Source organism: Pempheris klunzingeri, chromosome 22, assembly GCF_042242105.1.
Source record: "Pempheris klunzingeri isolate RE-2024b chromosome 22, fPemKlu1.hap1, whole genome shotgun sequence".
Lineage (NCBI taxonomy): Eukaryota > Metazoa > Chordata > Actinopteri > Acropomatiformes > Pempheridae > Pempheris > Pempheris klunzingeri.
Window position 1 is genome coordinate 12,923,186 of NC_092033.1, and position 12,152 is coordinate 12,935,337.

The 12,152-nt window shown below is 40.9% G+C and overlaps 5 non-coding genes across 5 annotated transcripts; all 5 read left to right on the top strand.

Moving 5' to 3' along the window:
• Positions 1–4,013: 4,013 nt before the first annotated feature.
• Positions 4,014–4,096, top strand: trnal-cag (transfer RNA leucine (anticodon CAG)). Its single transcript has one exon. It is a non-coding gene; the product is annotated as a tRNA-Leu (tRNA).
• Positions 4,097–4,344: 248 nt separating this feature from the next.
• trnaq-cug (transfer RNA glutamine (anticodon CUG)) lies at positions 4,345–4,416 on the top strand. Its single transcript has one exon. It is a non-coding gene; the product is annotated as a tRNA-Gln (tRNA).
• Positions 4,417–4,977: 561 nt separating this feature from the next.
• Positions 4,978–5,049, top strand: trnaq-cug (transfer RNA glutamine (anticodon CUG)). Its single transcript has one exon. It is a non-coding gene; the product is annotated as a tRNA-Gln (tRNA).
• A 2,251-nt stretch (positions 5,050–7,300) lies between these two features.
• Positions 7,301–7,383, top strand: trnal-cag (transfer RNA leucine (anticodon CAG)). Its single transcript has one exon. It is a non-coding gene; the product is annotated as a tRNA-Leu (tRNA).
• Positions 7,384–7,631: 248 nt separating this feature from the next.
• Positions 7,632–7,703, top strand: trnaq-cug (transfer RNA glutamine (anticodon CUG)). Its single transcript has one exon. It is a non-coding gene; the product is annotated as a tRNA-Gln (tRNA).
• The last annotated feature ends 4,449 nt before the right edge of the window (positions 7,704–12,152 follow it).

Consider the following 12,152-nt stretch of genomic DNA (forward strand, 5'->3'; position numbering starts at 1 on the left):
TGAGTGGTGGGAGTGGCTGGCATATTAAACTGACATACTATAATCAGGAGCAATTGCCGAGAGGGATTAAATTGAGGCCATTTCAGCAAGTTCGCCACTTGTTCTCAGCTTCTAGCAGAGGCAATCTACTGGACCATTCCAAGACTTCATCTTGGTGCCTTTTTTGCTTGCTCTATGGTGCTGTCTGGCTGCTGATTCTTCAGTAATGGTATACTGCGATGCAGTGGTATTGATGGATGAAGCCACTGGTTCATCTCATCCTTCCTTTATATATTAATAGCTGGTAGCAGCAGCAGCAGCATCTGACACACAGGCCAGCAACACTTCCACCCTGTAATGCTTTAAAGGATGGGCCTCCAGTTTACTGCGTCAGTTCAGTGGCAGCCTGTCAGTGCCTGCTGAAGTTCCCTTTGGCTTTTTTCCCTTTATAGCAGCTTCGTACTGAGACAGCAGATACACCAGGGTAAACAAGAGTTTCATATTTCATACACGACGTACAAAAAAGGTCGTCTTATGTGGACTTTTGACCAAATTCTTTTAATAAAATAATCATCAGTTTTGTGGGATTTTGTGCTGTTGACTTTTTCCCAGATGTTACAGCTGAAAGATGGATGTATTTACCGTGTCCTGTCACCCACAGTGCAATGTACAATTACAGTGGTGACTGATCAAGCCATCGTGGTAGTGTCTCGTGTCAAAGTGTGAAAGGACTCAGGACGGAAAAATCTGAGAATGTCCTGTTTTTTTTTCTTTCAGAAATACCACCATATCCCCTGTGCTCTCCCTGTCTCTCTTTGTGTGTCTGAGGCGAGGGAGTCCTGAATGAAAAGCAACACCCTGTACTTTGATTCCAGGGACATTCAGCAGACACCTTTAAAGTTCAGCTCCAGCACACCATTTCCTGATGTCTGGCACACACACACACACCCACACACACACCTTTCAATAAGTTACACAAACACACAATGAAGTGAAGAAACTCCTCATCTCGCGAGATTCGATCTAGAGAATTGTCTTCATTCTGTGGCACTCTCGCTCGAGTGCTACTTCAGAGGACTTAAGGCCATTATACACAGCTGCCTGATTTGTCTTGTGTTTGTTTGAGGTGCTTCCTTCTATGTTTTATCCTGTCTAAGGAGCTAATGTGAATTATTTCACAACAAAAACAAGCAACAGGTCCCTGTGGCTAAACAACAAAAGTCAGCATTTTTGCACTTCCGGCTCTCTTGTCTTGAAGTCAGAGGGATTTTTAGATGGATTTCTGGTTAGATGCTTTAAATAAGATCTGTGGTCACACAAGCTTAAGAGATTGTCACCCATGAATTTTGAAGCTTTTATGCATCTAAAAACTGGCTAAATGGCGTTACAGAGGTTGTCTGGGGCCTTTCGCCGAACGCTCATCTTCTCACAAGTCGGCCTTTATAGTCTCTGGTTGCATTTACACAACTTGTAGATTTATCGATTAATAGTATTTCAAAGCCATTGTTTCCTTAAAATTATAGCATAGCTTGATGTTGGTGGCGTTGATGTCATGGGACCATGGTATTGCTCGTTTATAGCCGTATAATGTTAGCTTCTTACCTCTGGTGACTGGTACACTTCAAAAATCATAAAAATTGTTTTCATTTGTGAGGATTATCTTGCTGAATAAAACATGCTAACTACTGGGTTGGCCGATAATAATGCGTCGTCCCTGCAGCACTATATATGAGCATTTTCTGCCCTGGCACCATGTGTCAGGACAGCATGTTGCATCCCTTCCTTTCTCTGCCTGCACTTTCTGTCAAATAACGCAAAAAAAACCCAACTACTATCAAAAGATCTACTATCTACTATCAGAACAGCTACCGAATAAACCCTGTGGTAAGATTGTTTTGTCAACTGCTGAAGGTCAAGAATGAATTTACACTCTTTAAAGCCAAGGAGACCAGAAAGCACCCAGAAAATGGCAACATGGACATTTACAATTCCACTAACAAACGACATCTGCTGAGACGATGGTTATAGTTAGAAGAAACAAGCACTGAATGCTGTTGTTTCTCTGAGGGACTTACTCCTGAAGTCCTTTCTACCTCCTGTAATTGCACGTTTTTACTTTTACTTTTCCTGCGCCGCAGTGCATTAATTTACTGATGACGCTAGTGCGTGGATGCAACAAAAACACAAGCGACAGGATGTCTCAAACATGTCGACACGCACATGTACTTCTCGCTTTCATTAATCGGATTGTGCCGAGGCCGTGCGTGTACTCAGTCGTATTTCAGCTTGCTTGCAATTACCCCCTAACCTCAATAATGTAATGACTTCCCAAGCAACTAGTAATCTCTAAAGCTACTTCATTAGCAGTTACACATGAAGGAGAAATTGTGATGATCAGGTTGTTTGCTGACATTGATGTTTGTGAGGGAGAAGGGCAGAGGGATTGCTGTGTGCAGCACTGACTGTGGGTCACAGGCAGAACTCGCTCATTATTTCCATTCGCGCCTTCAACACCACACTGAGAGCAGCGCGCCTCGCAGACACCTTGATTAGCTTGACAACTGGCATGTCCATCAAAATGTGCTCTCAGGACTGATGAAAGGTTTAGGTGGTGAAGACCTTAATGGATTTGGGAGGGACAAAAAGGGAAAGTGAGCGGACATCCAGTAATTGTGCTGCCGGCGTGCTCAGACCTGCTGGCAGCACTCTGTGATTTGTTTAAGGGTCCAGCTGGCAGGAGACAACAAAGGAGAGGATGCGGACCTTCTTCCACCTTTTGTTTTAGAGTTTAAGAGTGAGAGTAAAAGGTTTGATGCAATTGTACCTTACTCAAGAGTTTCCATGTCATGCCACTTTATACTTCTACTCCACTTTATTTCAGAGGGAAATATTGTACAATTTTCTTCTCTACGCTTTTCACTACAGTTGGAGTAACAGATTAAAGTTTTAGAAATGTAACAAGATTATAAAACACAATGCATTGTCAGAGTAAACCAGTTATTCCTTTTTTTATGACCTAAGTTTAATTATTTTCTTGTTTCCATAACACCATAACACCATAACACAATAAATATCTAGGCAAGGTCTTCCTTACATAAAACCTGAGCAAAAACACTCAAAATTAAAGCTGCAAGCAGCGTTGAAGGGCCCTCGCACCTTCGTGCATGTCGGGTTGGTCACTAACTGGCATGTAGATGTCTTCAGGCTGGGACTCTTATCAATCATGACAAGTTTGGAACAGATTAGATAATGTACACTGCAGATACAACAATTTCCTGTTTCATGGTGAACACGGCGTTGCCACGGTGACAACGTTTGGCGAACCCTCAAGAGCTTCATAAGTGAGCATCATCCACATCCTGGGGATGTTTGGACTGAATTTGAAGTGGCTGTAACTAACCTGCTGGGATGGACACTCAGAGAAGAGAACGTATCACCTCTTGTGGCGCAGTGAGTGGAGTTCAACATTGTTCAACTGTGTCATTTCTTTTCAAACTGCCAGATTTCTCCACAGAGCCGTGGCACAGGGTAGACGGGCTCTGGCCTATGTGCTTGCTGCAAAAATGGCCAGATGTGGCTCCCTGGACAGAGGTACACTGACCACATAGATTAATACAATGTACATAGTCTGCACATTATCATTATTAGCCATTTTGCATCGCCCATTTGCAAGACCCATAAAATATGTAATTTTTCACCACGACTGATGCTTGTGCAAAGTTTCATGAGTTTTCGTGTATGTTTAGGCCGTCAAACTTGCAATTTATTTCGGATGCATTTCCTTACATTTCAATAGGGTCCTCGCACTGATTGGTGCTTGGGCCCTGATAAAAAGATGAGAAATGTTATTACTCTTGGCTACATGGCTGAGGTGGAAAGATTGGTGCATCGATAAAAGCAAAAAACTACGAAGTGCAATGGAAGCAGACTTGGTGAATAAATCATGATGCGTACAGCATGAAGTGAGAGGCTTGAACAAGATCAATTGAGCCAAAGTTTCAAAGAAAAATCTAAAAATATATGTGGTTTTTGCAGTCAGGATGGCCGAGCGGTCTAAGGCGCTGCGTTCAGGTCGCAGTCTCCCCTGGAGGCGTGGGTTCGAATCCCACTTCTGACAGCACATGTTTTACACAGGAGCAGATGGCTGAAACTTGATACTGGGGAAGACAAGTCAGCATTCCTTTGGATGTTATTCAGGGACAGGACTATGAGAAATATAACGTTTGTAGTATACACCATTTGTAGCACTTTGCTAACACATACAGAGTAAGAGGCACTTGGCTGCCTCACTGGTATTACTGTATGGCTTCTACATCTGCATTGACATGGTAATAGTGGTAAATAACAAACCAGGAGATATGCAGTGGTTCCATGGTGTAATGGTTAGCACTCTGGACTCTGAATCCAGCGATCCGAGTTCAAATCTCGGTGGGACCTGGTTTTGAATAAGGATTCCATGTGCGCTGACACATGATGTTGACTGCAACTTTGACCAGTCAAAGCAAATGAAATAGTTTTCACATGCATGCAAGGTTCTAGTCTCATACTCACCATTACAATGTCCGTTCAGTGTCAGAACGTTGTGTGAGATGGAGGAACATCTTCTAAAACCACTAACCCCAACAGCTTTTAGGCAAACTTACATAACTTACTTGCACAAACACAAGGTTACCCACTGTGTCACTGGTTGTATGCTATGTAGTATGTCTTGTGCTCGGCTTAATACCATGTATCAAATGTTCGGTGTAGAGGAGCGGTTCCAGCTGCTCCATGTGTATTGCACAACACATGAGGCTGTGTTGGTGGAGTCATCGGTGGTGACATCTGATCCGAGACATCCATTTGAAGCAACAAATTAATGCATTTTAAGTCTTAACAGTAGAAATATGATGCTAATGGCACAAAGAAAGCTACCAGGAATCCAGGTCTTACTGCACAATTACTGGACTTACAAAGCCCTGTCCTGTCTCACTGGTGTACTCTTAAAGCAACACCAGTGGTTCCATGGTGTAATGGTTAGCACTCTGGACTCTGAATCCAGCGATCCGAGTTCAAATCTCGGTGGGACCTGGTTTTGAATAAGGATTACTGGATCATTAACCGTTAAAACAACAGTCAGCACTGCATTGGCCTGCATGTTGTCTCAACTACCAGTGAAACACTCACCTAACTGCAACTAGATGGTATACTAGAAGTCCTTCATCAGGATCATCTACAGGTGTCCATCAAACTGGGGCTTGACAGTCAGGAGGGCCTAGTGGTGTGAGGTGCTTTTTACAGATCACAGTCTCCCCTGGAGGTGTGAATTTAAATCCCACTCCTGACAAGAAGCATTTTGCACTGGTGCCGCTGTCTGAACACGATATTGGGAAGGCCAAGTCAGCATTCCTTTGTACTGTTGTTCACACATACAGAGGAGTAAGCTTTTTCGCATCCTATCATCCTTGGGTACACTGGTATTGTTGTACGCCGTCTAATGAAAATTCAAATATGTCTTGCAGAACTGAGTTGCTTCTTCTTTTCTCTCCCAGTCATCATGTTACAACCCTAGTGATTTGTCATGTGGCTCTTTGGAGGGTCTCTACCATTGGACTAAGCGACTGAACTGTGAACTGTAAAACCTGCTCCGAATGGGTCGATTTTTCTGCACATCAAGTACTTTTACTGGTGATACTTTTGTTACATTTAGCTGATAATCATCTTACCGGAGAAGGATTTTGAATGCAGGATTTTTACTTGTAATGGAGTATTTTTAAATTGTTATATTGATACTTCTACCTAAGTAAAGGATCTGAGCATTTCTGCCACCATTGCTCATGTATAACAGTGAAAACTTTGCATGTAATTATACGAAGATCATCTCATTTTGCCAGTTAAATAAATGGTTCAATACAGCAAAAGGAAAATCTAATTTAATTAATTTCAAGACAGCGTTATTAATCCTCACTTTAACCCTAATCATCATTAAATATTACCATCATGATTAATATTGTGTTTTGAAGAAGAATACTAATACTGTACAGGAAATAGTTTAGTATGCCAGCCTGCTCTCACAGGCCTAAAACCTGATGAATTAGGTTGGACTGATGTTTGTTCTCAGGCTAGACTTTATAAAAACCCAAACTGCCCAGGCTGCACTCACGGTCAAAATGGTATTAAAAGGTCAGAGATAAAGCTGGAGGCGAGACCCTACACACACACACACACAAATCTAAATATCAGCTCCAAAAATAAAAGGAAGGCAGATACGAAGAGGAAAACAGTTTCTTCATCACTCTCATCAGCAGACATTTTCATATTGATGTTAGGAAATTTTAAGTTTGCAAGACTTCTAGAAGCTGACTTAAATCAATGCAGTAAAGATATAATTTTCTTCATCTAAAATGATTGCAACCTCTTTTCAGCTGGACATGAAAATGAACAGTAGTACAATATGACTGACTTAATAATTACCCTGCAGTAATAATAACCTTTTCAGGGTCCCACATTTTATGCTTCTCTTCAGTGTTTGTCTTGTAGAGCTGGAAGTAGGAAAAATAAAATTTGTGGTAAACAGTGATTTCCAGCAGCAAACAGAAATGCATTAAGCAGAGTACACTGCACACGGGTACAATGACGGCTTGTCTACCCAGTGAGCAATTTCTGTTATGAGCAGAGAAAAGCCTTTCAGAGATGCAGCTCACTCCACTTCACTTCTTTGCCAACTTTGTCACAGCCAAAAGCTCTGTTAACAGGTAAATGTTCCTGACACAAAAACAAGAACGTATAAAGATTTCAGTCGCTGCTATAACATTTTTATTTTTTTTTTAAATCAAAGCATATTCACCAAATTTGCTGTGTTTGGTTTGTGCTCATCTTTTGTTTCTGGCGTGAAACCTTGGTGAGGTGTAAATAAGGTAAGGGAACTAAAAAAACTTGGCTAACATTAAGTTAAGATTTAAGTTTTGAAAAAAACAAGTTTATGCTATAGAAATGTAACATGTTGATGGTTAATAAGTAATGTTTACCATGGTCACTACCTTGGTTAAGCATGTTAGCATGCTCATATTTGCTAATTAGCACTAAAAACCTATAAAACCTGAGCAGAAACACTCAAAATAAAAAGATGAGAAATGTTATTACTCTTGGCTACATGGCTGAGGTGGAAAGATTGGTGCATCGATAAAAGCATAAAAACTACGAAGTGCAATGGAAGCAGACTTGGTGAATAAATCATGATGCGTACAGCATGAAGTGAGAGGCTTGAACAAGATCAATTGAGCCAAAGTTTCATAAAAAAGTAAAAAATTTGAAAAATCTAAAAATATGCCTGGCTTTTCCAGTCAGGATGGCCGAGCGGTCTAAGGCGCTGCGTTCAGGTCGCAGTCTCCCCTGGAGGCGTGGGTTCGAATCCCACTTCTGACAGCAAGTGTTTTACACAGGAGCAGATGGCTGAAACTTGATACTGGGGAAGACAAGTCAGCATTCCTTTGGATGTTATTCAGGGACAGGACTATGAGAAATACAACGTTTGTAGTATACACCATTTGTAGCACTTTGCTAACACATACAGAGTAAGAGGCACTTGGCTGCCTCACTGGTATTACTGTATGGCTACTACATCTGCATTGACATGGTAATACTGGTAAATAACACACCAGGAGACATGCAGTGGTTCCATGGTGTAATGGTTAGCACTCTGGACTCTGAATCCAGCGATCCGAGTTCAAATCTCGGTGGGACCTGGTTTTGAATAAGGATTCCATGTGCGCTGACACATGATGTTGACTGCAACTTTGACCAGTCAAAGCAAATGAAATAGTCTTCAGATGCATGCAAGGTCTCATACTCACTATTACAATGTCCATTCAGTGTCAGAAGGTTGTGTGAGATGGAGGAACATCTTCTAAAACCACTAACCCCAACAGCTTTTAGGCAAACTTACATAACTTACTTGCACAAACACAAGGTTACCCACTGTGTCACTGGTTGTATGCTATGTAGTATGTCTTATGCTCGGCTTAATACCATGTATCAAATGTTCAGTGTAGTGGAGCGGTTCCAGCTGCTCCATGTGTATTAAATTGTATATATATATATATATATATATATATATATATATATATATATATATATATATATATATATATATATATATATATATATATATATATATAATATACAATATATAATAAATGATGCGAAATTCATCCTCAGGGGGATATGAATGATTCTACCAAACTGTCATCTTAAAATGAGAAAAAACACAAGAGAAACACCGTTTCAAAGGACTGCTGACAAAAGGAATAGGTTCTTCTGCCAGGCTTTAAGCTGGCCTTGTGTGAAACTGAGTGACAGTGCACCAAAATGTCTTTGCTAGATGGATTATTCTAGGTTCATGAGCATGAACATGACGTTGATAAAGTACAGAGCTACAGTGAGAATCTAATGAGCGATGCCATCAACAGAGACAGCCAGGACTACTCCACTGCTAATGAATGGCTTTCTGGCTGTGTTGAAATGAACAGTGCATTATTCCCATCAGAGCAGTTGGCTCTTACATGAATCAGTGCTCATTCTGCTGTGCAACAAGCTCAACAAATGATATTATGAGAAAAAAAAAATCTCATTTCCTTTCCTGAACTTTAGACCTTTCTGTGAATAATAGTGCATCGATATTTTCTAAATTAGTTATGAATGTAAAAAAAAAAAAATGGTTTCGTGGCTGAACTTTCATTCATTTATTTTACTCATTATTCATCCTCTAAGAAATGCAGGCATTAGTGATAATGGTTTGAAAATAAAAATCTGTACAATATTCGAGTGTGATTGTTGCGTTTCTCTGTTTGGCACAACTACTACAATAAAAAATGATGTATATTGTCACATGATGTTGATGTGAAATAACCGACAGAAATAAAAAATAGTGCTGTTAATGTGAAATAAAGTTCAGTTCAGTTCAACACTTTGGTTCACACTTGAATATCTCAGCAACTGTTGGATGGATTGAAATTTTGTACAGATATTCATGGTCCCCAGAGGATGAATCCTAATGACTTTGGTGAACCCCAAATTTTCCTCTGGCGCCACGTTTTACTACCTTTGCTCCTGTAGGCTGCTGTTTATTGAGTTCATGTGAATGTACTGCTTATAGGTGGCATTTTAGGAGGACCGTCCTCTTAAGTTGACCGTGTTACTTCGTTGTTTGTTCGAACGGTAGTTTTTAGTGTGTTCTAGATTAGATTTGTCAGTGAGTGTGATTTTGTTTTGTTGTCACACTTCGTTTGCACGGTAAACCCTTGACAATACCTGAAGCTGTGTGTGATTTTGTTGCTATAATAATTTAGTTGCACAGTGACTGTTGATGTGTACAACACAACGCTAGCATGTTACTGTTCTTCTGGAATATAACAACATGTAGAGGGCAGCATTATTGTGTGAAGGTGCTGCCTGTTTGTTAGCGCTGGTTCTGTGTTGTCATTCCGAAGTAAGAGTATGAGTTTGATCTGTAAGAATTTGTTGGCAGCCAAAATCGTGACAAGTTTGATTGGTGTACTAAAGAAAATCTCATTGAAGCTCATTGCAGAGGTTTGACATCCCCATCTTTAGGCAGGGCGAGAAGCAGGTGATTAAGGAACAGCTGTCTGCGAAGGTGGAGCAGGGATTAATGTCAGCAGGCGTGGGCGTGCAGGATGTGGTCACTTCCCTTAAATCTGAGGAGCCACAAAGATGTGGATAAACATTTCACTCTGTTTGAGCGGATTGCCAGAACTTTGAAATGGCCTGCAGATGTGCGGACAGTCTTGCTGCGGCGTGTACTCACTGGTAAAGCTCAGGAGGTTTATTCAGCACTTCTCCTGAAGATAACCTGGATTATGAACTTGTCAAAGCTGGCATTTTGAAGGCATATGAGCTTCTGCCGGAGGCTTATCGCCAGACGTTTCAGGAGTCTCAAACATGGAGTTTTGCTCGAGAGAAGGAGGCCTTCTTTGATCTGTGGTGGTCAAATAATAATAATATCTAATCTATTAATAATTAGAAAATGTTAACATGCCAACAAACTATGAACATGGTAAACATTATACCTGCTATTCATAATTTAGGCAAAAGCACCGCTGCGTCTAAGTACAGCCTCATAGAGTCATTAGAATGGCTGCATGTTTTTCTTTATATTGTTAATATACTCATCAATCACAAATAGTAATCGTCACTACAGTCTTTTTTTCCCCTCATCCTGTCTGAGTAAAGTTTCTGTACTGTTAGGAAATGGTTCGATGATGAAAATCCAATCAGCATGGACAAAACCCCCATCATGTCTTGTGTAGAGAAAATGATCTCTCAACATTGAGTAAAATAGAAAAATTACTTTATACTTGCACTCATTCATCACTACAACAAACTAACAGACAATGACAACAAGGACACAACAAAAACACTAACTACAAATGCAATGCTGGTTTATACGGAAGGCTAATTAGATTGAAATCAACCCGGTTAGCAGACAGGGAGTGTATACTTGCTTGTCTGTGAGCTGGGTGACGTCAGGAGTAGGAAGAAGAAAGTATTGCAGGTGGCCGAAGTTGGTGATGGAACAAGAAAAACAGAATGGGGACTTTAAACAAGAAAAACAAGAAAATCCCCACTGCAGGCCTTTTACAGATGAGGTTCAGAGAAGCAGCATCTGACCAGTCAGGTTGTTTGTTTGCCTACAGACATTCTCACGTGGTAGTTTTCGTCATTGTGGTCAGAAGCTACATGTTTTAGGATTTTTCAACTTTGAGGAAACTTCCTAAATACCGCATAGCTAAATAACTACAACACATATATTTAAAAAGAAGAAGAAGACTCTGAAAGTCCAGGGTGAGGTGTGCTGAGGCCTGTGAGATAATCGGGGCAGGAACTCTCTACCCAGTCAGTTGTGAATGGTTTCCAACCCCCCCCCCTACTTTCACCACACCAAAGACTTAAAGACTTTGATGGTTCCTGACCTGATACCAGTTGTTGTCTGGTATCTTGTCTCTTTGTGTCTGAGCTCTGCGGGGGGGAGACAAACAACCCCTTTGTGCGCCCTGTGAACATTTGTGTGTACACATTTTCATGTCTCAACAACAGGCATATTTGGCTATGGATTCTTACTGATTATTACACTGCTTTGTTGAATACTCGAGTAGGATTGGCCAATTATTAGCCAGTTCTAGCCTGTTCTGTTCTGTATAACAGACTGTTGCTATGGATGCAGTTCTGATAACTGAAGCAATAATGTCATTTTTAAATAGATAATAGTATTCGTGTCAAATTGGTGATTTCTTCAGTACAAAGCCGTGTAATAAGCAACGTAATGTACAGCGAGCGGCGGTCATTATTGCGAAACGAACCCCCGACAGGTTGATGCAGGACCCCCTTCCAGGATCCCTTACATAAAATGTGTCAAACGTCAAATTTTAAATAGTCTTCAAATGACTAAGGTGAACATTCATGCTAAAATCACCCCTGAATACAGCTGTCAACACCAAATATTATCAGTTTAGAACCATTTGAAAGCCCATCCAGTATTGTGGATAGAAATTGATTTTGTCTGTCATGTTGCACCTCGTGGCCAACAAGCCTCCAGTGATGTGAGACAGTCATACCATGGAGAACGACTGGATTTCCTGGTGACTTTCCAGTGCAGGATTTTCCCCCTGGTTTCCAGTGGCCTAACATCTCCGACCCTGTCACTACCGATGCTCGTATCAGCAATTATGCCTTGTTTACTTCTGTCATTCCCTTCAGCTGTGGCAAGATGCTTATGTAACACCACATACGATGCATGATCGTCAGCGCTGCTGTCTCCGTGAAGGAAATCAATTTGCTCCATCGGTTTTCGGCTTGCCCTTTCCGATACTTCAATCCTTTTTCTTTCTTCTCTCCCTGGCATGTGTGAACAGTGGGAATGCCTCCGTGGATACTAACTAGTATGCCCACCACTTTGCCCACAAACCAAAACACAGATTGGCCTGAGTTTGAAGCTTATTCTTTATGAAACATAGCGCTCAGAGACAAAATATACTGAAGCAACTGGATGGTGCTTTTGGGTTTAAATCGCTCAAACTGTTTTGAAACTGCAAATGTGTGAATGTGTTTTGCATAACATTTAGAAAATTTAGTGTTCCCATGTGTGTGTGTGTTAATTCTGTCAAAATGTTCACATGAGA